General features: G+C 42.3%; 2 long non-coding RNA genes across 2 annotated transcripts in view; one reads left to right on the top strand and one right to left on the bottom strand.

The window, feature by feature from the left end:
* Positions 1-16,158, top strand: part of LOC129562671 (uncharacterized) — a 143,540-nt gene that overhangs the window by 63,102 nt on the left and 64,280 nt on the right. The gene's annotated exons all lie outside the window — the stretch shown is intronic.
* LOC129562670 (uncharacterized) lies at positions 10,788-15,382 on the bottom strand. The gene is made up of 3 exons (XR_008687242.2): positions 15,297-15,382; positions 11,755-11,867; positions 10,788-11,325 (listed from the first exon to the last, which is right to left on the bottom strand). It is a non-coding gene; the product is annotated as an uncharacterized LOC129562670 (long non-coding RNA).

Raw genomic sequence — 16,158 nt, 5'->3', positions numbered from 1 at the left:
TTGATGTAGACTCAGGGATAATGAAAGCAGATCCAGTATAAAGTACCTGAGCTGGCTCCCAGAATGGGCCAGCTATTTTGCATATCAGCATAAAATCCTATATACAGACTTCTAGCTGGTCAATCCTTGAAGATCAGGTGATGTTCAACCTACCCTCCTACCCTTGGTAGCTCTGCTCAGACCTTAAGGTCTGCAGGTTTAAGATGGCAATAGTGGTAAGGAATCTACCTGCCAATGTAGGAGACGCAAGAGATGTAGGTTTGATCCCTGGGTTAGGAAGATCCTCTGGAGGAGGGAATGGCAACCCACTCCAGTATTCGTGCCTGGAAAATTCCATGGACAGAGGAGTCTGGTGAGGTAACAGCCCATGGGGTCACAAAGAGCTGGACGTGACAGAGACTGAGCATAGCACAGGGGTTGAGGTGAGCCATTTGACACAGTCCAGCATTCTGAAAGACATAGGACTATGGGCTCAACTCTGCTGTAATATATGCATTTGGAAGGTTGTATATTTTTCCTTGGTTACTAAAAGAGTTTGCAGATAGTGTCAGCAAAATTGTACAGACATGATAAATAATTTTAAAAATACATATTTTAATGTATAACCTATCCTTTTATTATATTTTCATTCAATTTTTACTTATGATCAAGTTTAAAACTTTATAAAGCATGCATCTTTACTTTTCATTGGGCTTATATATATATTTTTAAATGCAGATGTAAGTTCACTTTTTAGCAACTCAGTCTTCACCTATTAAATTCATTTGAGTCTGTATATTATCCATGATACATCTGATACAACAATTACATCATAATGTTAAACCAGTTTCCACTTATCGGGAGATGTTTTCTCAAGGCCCTTGGAACTGATGTCCAAGGCACCAATTTGCTCATAGAAAGAACCTGAAGGGAGATCTTTTACTTAAGAATAGCAGTTAAGTTTGAATTATGTTTTCCAAAGTAGAGTTTTCTCTCCATAAGTCAAATCAAAGTACTCAGAACTTTCAAAAAAACTAATTTTCCATTAATTTAAAGACTCTTGTATATACATTCATATATACTTACTACCTTTCAATGAAAATTCGTAGCCACACAAAGCAGTAAAAAATATATGTTTCTTCCTAAATGATGTTAAAACAACTTCTTAGACAAATGAGTTAAAAGACCAGGCCAAAACTATTTCGAGCTAGTCACAAGGGATGAGACCTTTCAATGTGCTGATTCAAGTCCTTTAAGGACTCTGTCAGTGTAAGAAAAGTGAATGGTTAATCATTGTTAAACCAAATATAAGGAAAAAATAATGTCTGGTTAAAGATTATTAGGCTAGCCAGTCAGCTGGGTGGGTAACCCTGGCTTCCCAGAGGTCCTTAATCTTATTTAGCTCTATCAGAAAATTGCTCAAGCATTTTAACAGCAATGCCTGTTATATCCCAGAGGAGGCTGTGAATTATATCATGTAAAAAAGTTCTGCCTTAGACCAGGTTTGGGACAATTTTTATTCTCAATATGAATGTAACTTTTGTACCAAAAGTTCATATCAGATTTTTGTTCTAAAATAATAATTTTTTCTTAATATTTGATTTAAGGTGGTTAGTCCTTTTGGAATAAAAGTATCAAATATTTCTTACCTTAAAAGAATATTGCAGGATTTAAAAAACATGAAAGAGAAATCCGATGCTGTGAGGAATAGTAAGATTTCATAATGGATCATCAGAACTAATGTAGAGTGCAAATGTGATTTTTAAAAAAGCCAATAGTGTCTAGATCTGTCTACTAATTAATAGGCAATATGTGATAAAATAGGGCTTCCCTGGTGGTTCAGTGGTAAAGGATCTGTCTGCCAATGCAGGAGACCCAGGTTTGATCCCTGAGACAGGAAGATCCCCAGAAGAAGGGAATGGCAACCCACTCCAGTTTTTTGCCTGGGAAGTCCCGTGGCTGGTCTACAGTCAATGGATTTGCAAAAGAGTCAGATGTGACTGAGCAACTAAATAACAGCATGGTAAACGATGTCATTGAGGGATGGTAACATCCTTACCATGGGAAATTCTACAGGACCACAAATGGTTTCTCCAACAAACAAATTGCGAGGTGAGAGAGAGAGAAAGGGGGAACCTATAAAAACCATTCAAAGACTTAGCAAACCAATCAAAGCATGTAGACCTTTTATGGATCCCAGTTCAAACAAACTCACTATAAAATAAAATTATGATATTCATAAGGAAGTTGACAATTTTAATTCTTACTGGAAATTTAGTGAAATTAAGAAATTATTGTTAATTCTTAAATGTTGATAATGGTATTTAGTTTATATATTAAAAACCTTACAGTTTAGAAATACATAATGAAAAATCTGCAGTTAACTTGATACCATGTCTAGGATTTACTTCAAAATAATACAAAAAGAATATAAGTGGGTGGGAAGATAGGTGAATACAGTCAACCTGAGTTAACAGTTGTTGTAGCTGGGTAATGAGTACATGGAAGTTCATCATACAAGTCTGCCTACTTTTTATGTATGTTAGAATTCTCTTTTCAAGAAAGCCTAAATAAAACCATGCCAGCATGATTGGTTCTCTGAGCTGCTGGTACTTTCATTACTTCTTTGACCAGACTCCTATTCTAGAGCCCACAGTCAGTGGGGCTCAGTGCACAAAAATGTAGGTTCGAGGGCATTGATGCCACTTAGAATAACATGTGAGGAAGTGGTACCATAATATGATGTCAGTGAAAACCTTTCTTTTAGAGCATAACAGAAGAAAGATATTATGGCTAGACACAAAGAAATGGTTGTCATTCTGTGCATCGCAGTGAAAGCGTAGCACTCATCACTTAGCCAGAATTTGGAATTTATTGGTTGTGTATAGAAAGAAGGGAAGCAAATGAGAAAGAACATAGTCTCAAATCCTGCCATGGACAGAACTCTTCTTGCTTAGTTTAAAAGGCACCAGCCCTCTTATGGGAAGTAATTAGCATTCCAGTCAAATGCAGGACTGATGTTACTGAGAGGAGGACCTCGTCTGGAAGGCTGGTTAGCCACCTCCCTGCTAACAGACAGTGTCAAGCTGACAGTTTCAACCAGACTTGTATTCATTCATCGTCCTCTTTGTCTTCTTTCTTGTAACTTCTCCCTTCTTCCTCTTCTGCATCCTTCTCTTTCTTTTTCCTTTTCTTTTTCTTCTTTTCCACAAATGTTTCTCCCAAGATCAAATTCTTTGGTGTGACTTGCAGCAAGCTTAGAATAAAACACTGATGTTTCTTGTAATTAATTTGAGAACTTGCTTTCTTCAGTTTTTTCATCACATGGAAAGAACTGAATTGTTCTTTGGCATATGATGAAAAAAAAAAAGGGAACCTTGGAGTTTCTAGTCTAGTAGCTCAATGTCGGTAGTTGGAGTCCTGGGAAAGAGGGCAAAGAGAAAGGGCCTGGAGAGAGAAGGACACAGCCAGGGAGAAATTCACCTGCCTAACATGCAACCTGAGCTTCTTTCCTGAACCTTGTTGTTATTACTGCTCTCCTCTCCAGTCTCAGTAAGTGAAACGCTAACCTTGAAGTTACGCAGGCCCCCAACCTGGTTTTATCCTTGCTTCCTCCCATTCTTTTACATCTACATTTGGTTCATCAGTAAACCCTGTTGGCAGACCTTCAACACATACCCATAAACTCACCATCACCCTGCAATGGTTCCAGCCACCAGCTCTATCCTGGGTAATTCTGATAACTTCCAAATTCGTCATCCAGCTTTCACCGTTGCCTCTTTTAGCCTCTTTCCAACCCAGGAGCCAGATGGTCTTCTAAAACGTAAGTCAGACTTACTCCTCTACTCCAAAGCCTGCATGCAGCAACCTCCCAGTTTACTCTATGTAAAAGCAACTGTTGTCATACTGACCTACTGGCCTGCACAACCAGCTTCCAACAACTCTGATCATGCGTCATCTTTCCCCATGTGCATGCTCACTGTGCTGCAGCCCCACTGGTCTAGCTGTTCCTCCGTGAGGGGCTCTGCTGCTTCCCTCTACCTGGGACATGTTTCCCCCAGAGCAGGGGTAGGGGGGCAGGCCTCTCTCCAACTCCTCCTTCAAGACTTTGCTTAATGTAAAGACCTCTCAGTGAAGCCTTCTTGAGTCGCCTGTTTAGAAAATCACTTTCTTCCCAGCACTCTGCTTTCCCCTTTATTTGCTTTTGTTTAAATCTCTGTGCATTTATTATTACGAGACACAGTCTATAATGGCTTATTTATTGTGTCTATTATCTGAGTATTTATGCTGGAACGTAAGCTCCATGAAGGCAGAGAACCTTTTTTCTCCCTTGTTTACTGCTAAATCCTGAAAACCCAAGCAAGGCCTAGTCTGTAGTAGGTGCTTAATACACACTTGCTAAATGAATGAATGGATCCCCCGAAATAATAAAATCTGGCATTTACAACATTCTTTTTTAAATATTTATTTATTTGGCCATACCGGGTCTTAGTTGAGGCACACGGGATCTTGGTTGCGTCATGCAGGATCTTTCATTGAGGCACACATTCTGTAGTTGCAGTGTGTGTGTTCAGTTGCTCCACGGCATGTGGGATCTTAGTTCCCCGACCAGGGATCACACCTGCATTCTCTGCATTGCACGGCAGATTCTGAACCACTGGACTGCCTGGGAAGAGCTGCTGGCATTTACAACATTCTTCTGTGAGTAGTACTTTGTGGGGATGAAGCAGAGTGGGTGAGTGCAGAGGACACAGGATGCTGGTTTCAATCGATGAGATGTTGAGCTCGTAACACCAAGGTTTAGGGGGGACAGACATTTCAAGTAATAGATGATGCTAGAACTTGAGCCCCTAGGAGGGGCCTTTCTGGTCTTTCTATGTTAGCCTAAACTGTTTTATTTGAACCTTTAAACAGAGGCAGTCAAAGATTTGGAAATACTTAGGAACATTTGGTTACTTTAATGAAATTTAAAGTTACATTTTGAGAAAAAAGATATTTTCTATACTGGACATTTATACATCTGGTATTTTTGCGATTTGTTGGAAAAAAGATGTAAATATTTGAAATTAGACATCTGGAAGCTTAAACAGCTTAAAATTAAAGACAAAGCTCTGTTTGAGATCTGCCAGGCACAAAATACAACCTGCAGTGTTGAAGCTGTTGCGGGGGAAGGGTGGAGCTGGACCCGGTAGGGGTAGGCCCTGTATGTTGACTAATCCTCTGGGGTCCTGAGAGCAGACAGAGCAGGAATGGACATACTGGTGAGGGAAGTTGGGGAGACTTTGGTGGGAGGTGAGGCAGCCTAGAAAAAGGCTCATTTCTATGTTGGCCCAGTTGCCCTGCAGTGCCCAGACGGTTGCAGGGCTCCTAGAAGGAGGTTATCTTGTTGGTAGTAAGAAAAAGATAAAAATTTAATTGAGAAGGAAAAGCCACTCTAATACATAAGTAGAAACAACCTATGCCCTACCCTCTCTCCAGCTACTTTTGTTCATCTGTCATGCAAAGGGCCCTCTTCCTGCCTCCCCTTCCAGTCATCTTTCAGCCCACAGATCACTGTCTTTGAGATTGTTCCCTACTTCTACTCCTCCCTCCCCACACACACACCTTTTAAGGCCTCTCTTGACATTCAAGTTCATTTTTGTCTTATGTAAAAATATTAAGGCCCACATTTGCCTGGGCTGGCTGGGCTGCTGAATAAACCTAAGAGTGGGTGCAGAAGTCTGAGGAACTGATTGAATATTCTTTGTTGGTGTTGGAGAAGGTGGCAGCCACATCAAAGGAAAAGTTGTGGCATGTCTCATGTGGACATAAAGGGAGGGCCTGAATTCCCTGGGGGTCTCACCCAGATTCCACCCTAGCCTGAAGGTATCCAGGGGTAGTTGTGCATCCAGAAGAAGCACTGACAATGCTGAAGGCGTTGGCTGGCAAGCTTACCAGAGGCTAAGTGGGGTACCTGGCAAATGTGTATCTACATATGTCAGTGTGTATGTCTGGGGAGACTCAGGGTAGCACTGGTCTGGAGCTCAAGTGAGATTTGTAGGAAGGCCACATGGTCTCCAGCAAGGCAAGCATCCCAGCAAGAGTGGAGGTGAGGCTGTTAAGTAGCTAGGAGGCACCACTGCATCTGGCCAAACTTAAAGAGAAATCGAGGTTAAAGAGAGGCTTCCCTGATGTCTCAGCAGGTGAAGAATCCACCTATAACGCAGAAGATGCAGGAGACATGGGTTTGATCCCTGGATCGGGAAGATCCTCTGGAGGAGGGCTTGACAACCCACTCCAGTATTCTTGCCTGGAGAATCCCATGGACAGAGGAGACTGGTGGGCCACAGTCCATAAAGTTGCAAAGAGTCAGACATAACTGAAGCGACTGAGCACGCATGGAAAGAGAAATCCGAGGACAAGCTGCTGGCATTAGGAGCAGCAGGAATAGCACAACCGCAAGTGAATAGACCAGTGACCAGGACCTGCAGAAGACCAAAGAGCTTGGGGCCCCTGCCCCACCTACCACAAAACTGCAAAGTTTAAGCACAACAGCCCGATCCCATGTGTACTCGTGTATTCAGATGCCATCCTGGAGAGGGGCCAGGAAGGGGGATGGAAGACAGAGACATTACCGAGCACCTTTATCTAGAAAGGTGGGGTGTTAAACACTGGGACTCCACATGGTTTCTTTGGACCAAGGTTTATAGCAGATCAGACCTTAATTATTTTTCTCCTTGTTACTCAGCAGTTGGAAGTTCACATGGTCCATCTATTTATCTAAAACTACCAGTTTTCCCTTTTACCCATCTACTAGAAAGAGTGAGTAAATAGAACCTCATCATACTTACCCGATTGTCAGTAGCCACGTGTTTGGTCAGTTCATACATTTGAAAGCTCCTGGCTGTAGTGGGAGAGCGGAGAGGGTAGACTCAGACCCCATGTAGACCTCTGTCTGAAACTTTCTCTTCCACTGTGTTTCCTCCCTGTGGGAACTTGAGGGGGTTACTTGACACGTGTAAGCCGTGCTTGTCTGTGAAGTGGATTTCATACCTCTTAGCTCTGAGACCTGTTCTGAGATCAGATGGCATCTGAATGTAGAGTTAATCAGGGTTTGTCACATGGTAAATGCTCAACAAATGTCAATTTCTTTTCTCCTCACACTGATTAATTTTCATACTGATAAACAAATGACAGATTGTTTCCTAGTCAATTTAGTCCAATTAACTGCCAGTAAATTGACCTTAGTTTTTGATGGAATCGTCCAAATTGGCGTATTGACACGTTAGTATAAGCCATGCTTTATTTTAATCCAGTTCCAACTGTGACCTGTAGATGTCTCTGTGAATCTTCCTCTGTCCCCAGTTAAAGCTAGAGATACTGAGGACAGCTCAGTCATTTGTGTTAGTGATTATTCAGAAAGCACAGGGGTTGGAATATGAGAAGGGACAGCACTGGTCACTTTGCCTGTCCACTTACTTCCTCTGTCCCTCTTCCCCAATCCCCACCCAGGGTGACTGTCCTTAAACGTGACCCTCTGCACCACATCCATTCTCCACCTTGCTCTGAGGGTGTAACTACAGAGGCAAGGGACTCTGGGTTGAACAGCAAAGTTCTTGGGGTCCTTTTGATGTCTCCTCAACTCACCCTCCACCTCAACTAGGATGAGAACTCAGGGAAAACACTGCTTAAAGCTGCCAGGTGGGGCATTTTTCACAGGAAGCTGTTCTTTCCCATGGCACGAGATTTGACTCACATAATTTGACCTGGGTAACAAGCTGAGTTGGCTTCCCAGGTGGCTCAGTGGTAAAGAATCCACCTGCTAGTGCAGGAGATGCCACAAATGTCAGTTTAATCCCTGGGTTAGGAAGATCCCCTGGAGAAAGAAGTGGCACCCCACTCCAGTTTTCTTGCCTGGGAAATTCCATGAACAGAAGAGCCTGGCAGGCTACAATCCAAAGGATCGCAAAGAGTTGGACATGACTAAAGCAACTGAGAACGACAAGCTGAATAAGAGAGTGCTCTACCATGTCTTGCTGTTTGGGACAAAATGTTTAGCAGTTGTTTCTACTGACCCAAGGAACTCAGAGCAGAAGAAACGACCATTGGAAAGATAAGGGAGGAGGATTTAATAAATCATCTGCACAATATTTTAAGTGACTTTTTTGCTCCATGAAATTGGGATTCTTTAGAACCCTATAAAATGGATACAAATATAGTTCATGAATCAATGGGCCTGGCCGCTCCTGGGCTGTATTTCATGTTGCGTAAAAGGCTTCTGGTGACTAATGTGAGGCAGGTGGTGGCAGGTGAGCAAGGAAAGGAGAGGATGAATCTCCCATCTGCATGTTTCATTTAAAAAGGCTCAAAGAGGATGTTTTAATTTTAGGGCCATGGCTTTCTTCCTGACAAATGATGGAGACAATTTGAGTGGAATAAAGTTAGTTTTACTTTCTGGATTTCCTCAGCCATGTGTTTTTTTTTTGTTTTTGTTTTTGGCTTTCCTTCAGTCTCCTGGAGCTTAGGACCGTCTGGTCTTCTTGAGCAAAGCAGAAGATGTTGTGAGCCAGTCTCTCTCTCCTCATGGAGCCCAGGCATCGGTTGTGTTTGCCCTGCTGTGAGTCTGCGCAGATGCCTGTGGTCGCATAGTGATTCACAGAGGCTGAGAGTGAGACGGGGCCTTGATTCTGTTGTCTTTGGTGGAGAATGATCTCACCCCCTTGGAGACAGGAGTAGGAGCTACTAACCCCAGGGAGTTTGCTGGGGCAGGGGTACCTGAAATAAGTTGGGGATGAGAAGAAAAGAGACACAACACTTGAAAACCTAGGTGTAGTAGCAGGATATTAGATCTGGATGGAGCCTTGGAGCCAAGGGAGGGCAGATCTGGAACCAGAGTCTCAGCTGTATGTGGGGTTGTCTGGGGCTTGTTCTCTGGAGGGTCTTCTGTGCATGAGACCATGCTTTCTGGTCTGCTCAGCATTCTCCTGGGTCGTGCCTATTGCCCAAAGCAGTTGTGATAACATCCCTTGTATTCTTAAGAGAGTCCTGATTTGGATGATAAATTTGTCACCCTAGCTGTTCACCTTACTAGATCTTTCATCAGCATCCCAAAGAGGTTGCTATGCTTGACAGACCAGTAAGACATAATATACAGAAAGCTTCTTAAGGACCAAGAAACTGGTCTAGAATGAGGCAAGAGTTTTCTTTGAGAGACTTTGGGCTTCCTAGCTCCTACTATGTGTTCACTTTTAATCGTATCCAAATTTCTTTTGATCCTCTCTTCTTTCTGTCTGGCTAAAAAAGAGTTGTTTTAAAATGATTATTATAGTTTTCTACTTAAAAACATACTTAAGTATTTCTCTATTAATGGACAAGTCATTTCATTTCCATTTTGTTGGCAACTTCAAACAACGCATACACATACACACACACACAGACATGCTTCTGGTTTGCTGTACTTATTTCTGTTTCCTTATCTGTACATGAAGAAATTATAGGATTGGTGCAGGATTAAATGAGATAGTGCTTCTAAAAACACTTTATAGTACCTGGTACAGAGTAAATGTTCAATAAAATTGGTTGTTGTTATTATTTAAATATTTATTTCATAATTTTTTTTTTTTTCAGAGAGGCCCATTCCTGGGTTTTCTGACTAGTGAAAATGGTGTCCCTATGTCCTTTCAAGGTTATAGGCAGGATCATGGCAAGATGTAAAATGTCTTCCTAAAGCATCACTCAGAACCTTACTGAGGGTTCCAAGTGAGGTCCCCAAAGTTCATATGGTCTACAGTCCCCCTCAGTTCCCAGTTTTAAAGTGGATGTGATGATTTATTCATTTCTGCAGGGGCCAAAATGCCACTTGAATGTTGTCATTGAGACACTAGACTTTCCTCTCATCTCTGAAGTATAAAATTCAAAACACCTACAGAAGTGGGGTTGAGAAAGAGGAGGATAAGAAGGGACCTTCAAAAGGCTGTGAAGCAGAATGGGAAGGAAAGAGTGGGCCTGCCACTCTTTACAACATGAGGGTTGTTTGGAGGCACTCCTGTAGAGACCAGAGCGGGAGATGTCAGGGTAAAGGGCTGCCTCAACTTTCATGTTGGGAAATATGTTTTTCAGATGTTCTTTTCAGGCAGAAATTGTCAATATGATAAAGAGACAGCTGTCGGACTTCAAAAGAGTGACCTCCTGCCTTCTAAATATCTCTCTGCAGTCCAGGGCTTCCGAAAGGAGCCATCTCTAGATGAAAACTGATTTTTCTCTTTGCTTTTTTTTTTTTTCTTAGAAGCTTTGAACAATATGGCAAAAGATAAGAAAGGAGGCTTTTGCTCCAGATGTGCAAGGTTTCCTGGAAGAAAAAAGATCTAAAAAGCTTCTCTACCACCTGTCCTGATAAGTCAAAGAGAGGATTTGACTTCACATGAGAGAGCTTATCAAATAAATACTCCACTTGTCAGAATTTTCTCTCTAGTTCCCATCCTACAGAGACATATCCTGACAAGCTGTAGAGTCTTTCCACTGACCAAAAGCAAAAAGTAACAAGACAGACTAACTCAAAGTAGGGCTGGGTAGGACTGAGGCTTTATGGAGCTATTAAAAACTGAAGAGAAAAACCAAAAACTAAAAGGAGATGCTTTAGCATCTTTGCTGGAGATGCTGCAGCAAAGAAACAGGAAACATGTCAAGAGATAGAGTCAAAAAAGAGGAAAAACAACTTAAGACATTACTCATTTTTAATCTTGTCTACATTCAGAAGATTTATAAAACTTAAAACAAGTAAAAAATGAAAATATTAAATACATACAAAGTCTATTTTTCAAGGCCATAGGAGTGACAGATGGCACTGTTATGGACTGAATGCTTGTCCCCCCAAAATTCATATTCTGAAATCTTAACCCACCAATCTGATTGTATTAGTAGGTGGTGCCTTTGGGAGGTAATGAGATCATTGGGGCAGGACCATCCCAAATGGCATTAGTGCCTTTATAAGAAGAGACTTGAGAGCTTGTGCTCTCTGATCTCTATGATGGGAGGGCACTGCAAGGCAACAGCCATCTGCAAACTGGGTGAAGTGAAAGTGAAGTCGCTCAGTCGTGCCCAACTCTTTGCAACCCCATGGACAGTTGCCTGCACCAGGCTTCTCCGTCCATGGGATTTTCCAGGCAAGAGTACTGGAGTGGGTTGCCATTTCTTTCTCCAGGGAATCTTCCCAACCCAGGGATTGAACCCAGGTCTCCTGCATTGTAGACAGACGCTTTACCATCTGAGCCACCAAACCAAGGCCAGTGCAGGTCTCACAGGTGAGGGATCCTTCAGGTTTTAAAGAAGAGGGAAGGACTGGGCACAGGATAGTCCAGAAGGTTCATCCTGTCATTAGCAAAATATTCATTAGTGAGGGAAGTTGAGAAACTTGAATAAAGTGGGGTCACAGAGTCGGACACGACTGAGTGACTTTCACTTTCGCTTCAATTTTTAGTGTTTTGTCAGATGCTTCATAAATATACCGATGAGGATAAGGGTACTTCCAGTTATTCAAAATATTATTAATAGAACACCTCCTCCATGCCAGGACTAAGTACTGAAGATAAGATAAGCCTCATCTTTGTGGTCTGTTTTATCCCCTCCAGGATTCATTCTTTAGAACAGCATTCAGCTTCATTTTTAGAACAGGACTGTTACAACTGAGTTTGTTCTGTTACTTAAGGTGTGAAACATAGCTACTGATCTAGAGGGGCAAAGGTTGTGTTCAGGGACCACCCTCCTCCTTCCATCTATTCAGGACTATATCAGCCTTACCCAGGATCCAAAAAAAGGGCCTACGTTCCCATTCAGAGTCCTGAATCTAGGGTTCATGATAGAATTTTCCACCTTGAAGGAAAACTTGAGTCATAATCAGGCTTCCTCCATCACTGAAACAAAACAAAAATAAGAGAGTTATCAAAGTCCATACTAATGATATTATAGAATATAAAATTTACATTAGTCATGTCACTGTTCTCACTCATGTCCTGTGAAGATACATGGAAATTTAAAATAAAAAACAGTTTCCCACCACTTAAAGTGAGGAAAGGGTAAGAAGTCACACCAAAGCCTATCTAGAAAAACTGACCTGCTGACTCTTAGGACCCAAGGAGGCCCGAGTGACACCTCAACATGATATCTCAACCTGCTACAAAGGCAGTCACACTGATCTCTGAGTGGGGTGTCTGTATATGAATGTGGGGAGAGGAAGGCTGGAGGTTGGGGAGGACAGCCATCATAAATCTTTATCAAATCAGCAGAAAGCAAACAGAATCCAGGGCCACATTTCCAACTTCAGCCTATCAACTTAGAGCAGATTTGCCTTGTCAGTTTTTCAAGCATATTGTCTAAGATGGTGGCTTGTTTATTTATGTCTTGGATTTATGGATTGACTTTCTTTCCGAAGGCAACTTCAGTTGACACATCCATTTGTTCTTACATATTAAATCACTTTTTTTTTTTGAGAATAGAGATTCACAGCAAGTTTCAGGTAGATCCATGTGTTCTTTTTTGTTCTGTATTATGTTTTTCATTTGCCTCTGGGGGTAGATTATTTTCCATTCTCAGCACGTGTGTTTCCTCCTTCGTCTTTCTAGCTGCTTGTCTGGGCTGTTTTCTACCTTCCAAACCTTTAAACAACTCATAAATTCAGTGTTCTTCTGGTTGCAACTTTGAAATCACAAATTAAATGGTTTTGTCAGCTCAATACAAAACAATAAAATAAAAAAGAGGATTAACAAGCACCTGGAAGAAGCTCTGTATCTTGGCAAGAAAGATTAGGCTTTCCCCCAAAGGTTCCATGGGATTTAGAGAAGAAACTGTCTGGATTTGTTTCCTCACATATCTTAAATATTAATAATAAGATGGCCAAAGCCATCGTAATTACTTGTGTCTCTATGCATGTTTGTAGGCTCAGAGAGCCAGTGGTATGGGGACCTATACTACAGTCATGGGACTCTTCTCAGCTCTATGGAAATAGCAACCAGTGATATTCTTCCTCTGTCATTGTTTCCCACTCCTTTTTATAGAAGGCAAACTTCTAGACTTCTGGAACATTCTAGGTTTCTAGACATCTTAGGCTTCCAGAACATTCTGTGGTTGGGTCACTTGTCTACAAATTAAATAGTATGTGGACTCATGCTTGGGAGAGAATTGGTCTCTGCCTTGCCTGATCCTTAACCTTCATTCTCACTGCTGATTCAACATGAGATTCTGAGTGGGATAGGAAACTCCAGCAAGGAGCCACCTGCCTTGTGAAAATGTCACCTCCTGCTTCTCCTACTCAGGAGGCCTGGACCATCCAGTCTCTGCAAACCTTTAGGCATCAGGTCTTTTATGTCCCTCCTGGAAGGAGGTACATGCAGGCTGAGTCTGAAAATGGGCAAATTCAGTAGAAGATAGAACAAGCAGAAGCTGATTTCTCAATAAAAGGGTTGTTGAGTGTCTGGGATATATTTTGTCTTTGTGTCCCTAGCATAGTGCCTGGCATAGACTAGATACTTAGGAACTGTTTGCTGAATGACTTAAATTTGATTGACTGCTTTAAATGGCTTTGTCAATGAAGACAGGTGGTTTTACTGAAATCCAGCCAGTCCATCTGAAAGGAGATCAGTCCTGGGTGTTCACTGGAAGGACTGATGTTGAGGCTGAAACTCCAATACTTTGGCCACCTGATGTGAAGAGCTGACTCATTGGAAAAGACCCTGATGCTGGGAAAGATTGAGGGTAGGAGGAAAAGGGGACAACAGAGGATGAGATGGTTGGATGGCATCATCGACTTGATGGACATGGGTTTGGGTGGACTCTGGGAGTTGGTGACGGACAGGGAGGCCTGGCGTGCTGCAGTCCATGGGGGTCGCAAAGAGTCGGACATAACTGAGCGACTGAACTGAACTGAACTGTACAAAGGTGGTCTTTTGAGAGAATCCTAGGCCTCATTCATCTATCCATCCAGTTGGCAAATACTACCAGTCACTTCCTATGTGCCACTTAGCACTTTATCTGAAATTGTTCAGTTCATTTATACTCTCTATCCCCACCCAGCTGGCCCAGAACATAAGCTCTAAGAGAGCAGTGATGTTGCCTGTTTATTGCTGAGGGACCTTGAGTGGAGCCTGAAGATAGGGAAGGGCCCTCAAAACATGACAGCTTGACCTTTCTTCCAGCTGCTGCTGCTGCTGCTGAGTCACTTCAGTCGTGTCCGACTCTGTGTGACCCCATAGACGGCAGCCCACCAGGCTCCCCCGTCCCTGGGATTCTCCAGGAAAGAACACTGGAGTGGGTTGCCATTTCCTTCTCCAATGTGTGAAAGTGAAAAGTGAAAGTGAAGTCGCTCAGTCGTGTCCGACCCTTAGCGACCCCACGGACTGCAGCCTACCAGGCTCCTCCATCCATGGGATTTCCCGGGCAAGAGTACTGGAGTGGGTTGCTGTTTCCTTCTCCATTCTTCCAGCTAGTATTACACAACTTGCAAATGACTCCAAATCATTCCATGTACTAAAACCCAGCGGTGGTTGGGGGAAGTGGCTCTTGCATTGGCCTTGGCATCTTCTTCCATCACAGGCCATTTCTTCACCTATTAATCAGCCTTGCTGTTACCCCAGTCTGTGTCCTAAGCTGACCTTGCACCCTAGCTCATTGGATTAGAGCAAATATACAGATTTGAAGGGAATGGCAACCCACTCCAGTATTTTTGCCTGGGGAATTCCATGGACAGAAGAGCCTGGAAGGCCACAGTCCATGGGTCGCAAAGAACCGTACATGACTTAGTGACTAACACACACATGCACACATGCATACAGATTCTGGAGGTTCTTTGTTATTTTTGCAAAGTTCAGTTTTTAAGATATAGAGCCTGGTATTTTTTTCGTTTTAGTCTTTAAATTCTTATCATATTTCTTAAAATCCATAAAATGCTGAAGGTCAAAGGTACAACTTTCCTCTGGTGGAAAAATGCTTGCCTAATGCCTTTGGCAAAACCGTTTTCTCTTTACCACTGGGTTAGAACAGGTCTTATAAACCTCCCAGACTTCAGGCTAGAAAAAAATTACTTCTGGACTGAAGGCTGCCTGCAAGATTTTTCCAGGCCCCAGGAATGTCCTTTACTTTGCAGTTGTTTTGTGAGTCCCTGTGCTGAACCCACTTTCCATTACAGAGAGAGAGAATTGAAGAGAGATATTTGCATAGAACGCCACAGTTTACAAGCTTTTTCATATGTTATCTTTTTAAAATCTTTGCTATTAAACTGTGAAATGTGTTTCGTTCCAGTTTTAGAGATGAGGAAATAGCTGCCTAGAGAGTTTAAATAACACACTCACCAGAAATGGAGCTGTCATTCCAACCGATCATCTCCTGAATATGAACTCTATGTGTTTCACCACTCCCCAGCTATGTCATAAATGAGTTTCTGAAGTTTGCTAGTTATTTTCTTTCCTGGTTACTTCCCTGTGGTCACTGTGATTCCCCAAACTTGTTAAGCTGGTTCACATCTTTAGGTCTCTGTATAATGCTTGGCCCTCTGCCTGGAAGAACTTGGCTTCTCCTTCATTTGTTTAGGTAACTCATTCATCTCTTAAATCTGGGCTCAAGGGAGAGGCACGGGGGTAACCAGGGGTCCTGGAGTCACTGTCTGGGCCCAAGTCTTGGTGCTACCATTTATCTTCTGTTAGACTTAGTATGGCCAATTAGCCTTTCAGTCCTTTGTTTTTCCATCTATGTGATGGAAAGAATTTTAATGCTTATTTTCAAAGGCTGGCAAAGAAGGAATGCAAATACCACATTGCTTAAAGGATAGTCAGTTTTCTGTTGTTCCCTCCCAATTTAGAATCATGTTACCAGTCTCCCCTGCTTTTCTAGAATTGCCTCATGATGGTCCTGGGGTTCCCAGTCAATAACCCTCCCCAGAGAGAGGAAAATGAAAGGGGGAAATAAAGAGAAAACAAAAAAGAATTGCATGGAACAAAGAGAGAAAATTATCTGATATAGAGAAAACTTTGCCAGCAGAAGGGAAAGAAGGAATATTAAAATAAATGTATCAATGTTTTTCTGGGAAGGATTAGGGAGAAGAGAGGAGAGAAATAGCTAAAAATGGCACCGCCTGTCCTGGCAGACATGTCCTGGCTCAGAAAGATCTGCTCTGAGTCCAGGAAGCAGCACAGGAGTCTGGAACCCAACTCTGAG

The sequence above is a fragment of the Moschus berezovskii genome, chromosome 9, assembly GCF_049115385.1.
Source record: "Moschus berezovskii isolate FMDL1 chromosome 9, NW_MosBer_1.0, whole genome shotgun sequence".
Lineage (NCBI taxonomy): Eukaryota > Metazoa > Chordata > Mammalia > Artiodactyla > Moschidae > Moschus > Moschus berezovskii.
Note: the sequence above shows the minus strand (reverse complement) of the source record. Positions and strands in the feature narration are given on the sequence as shown.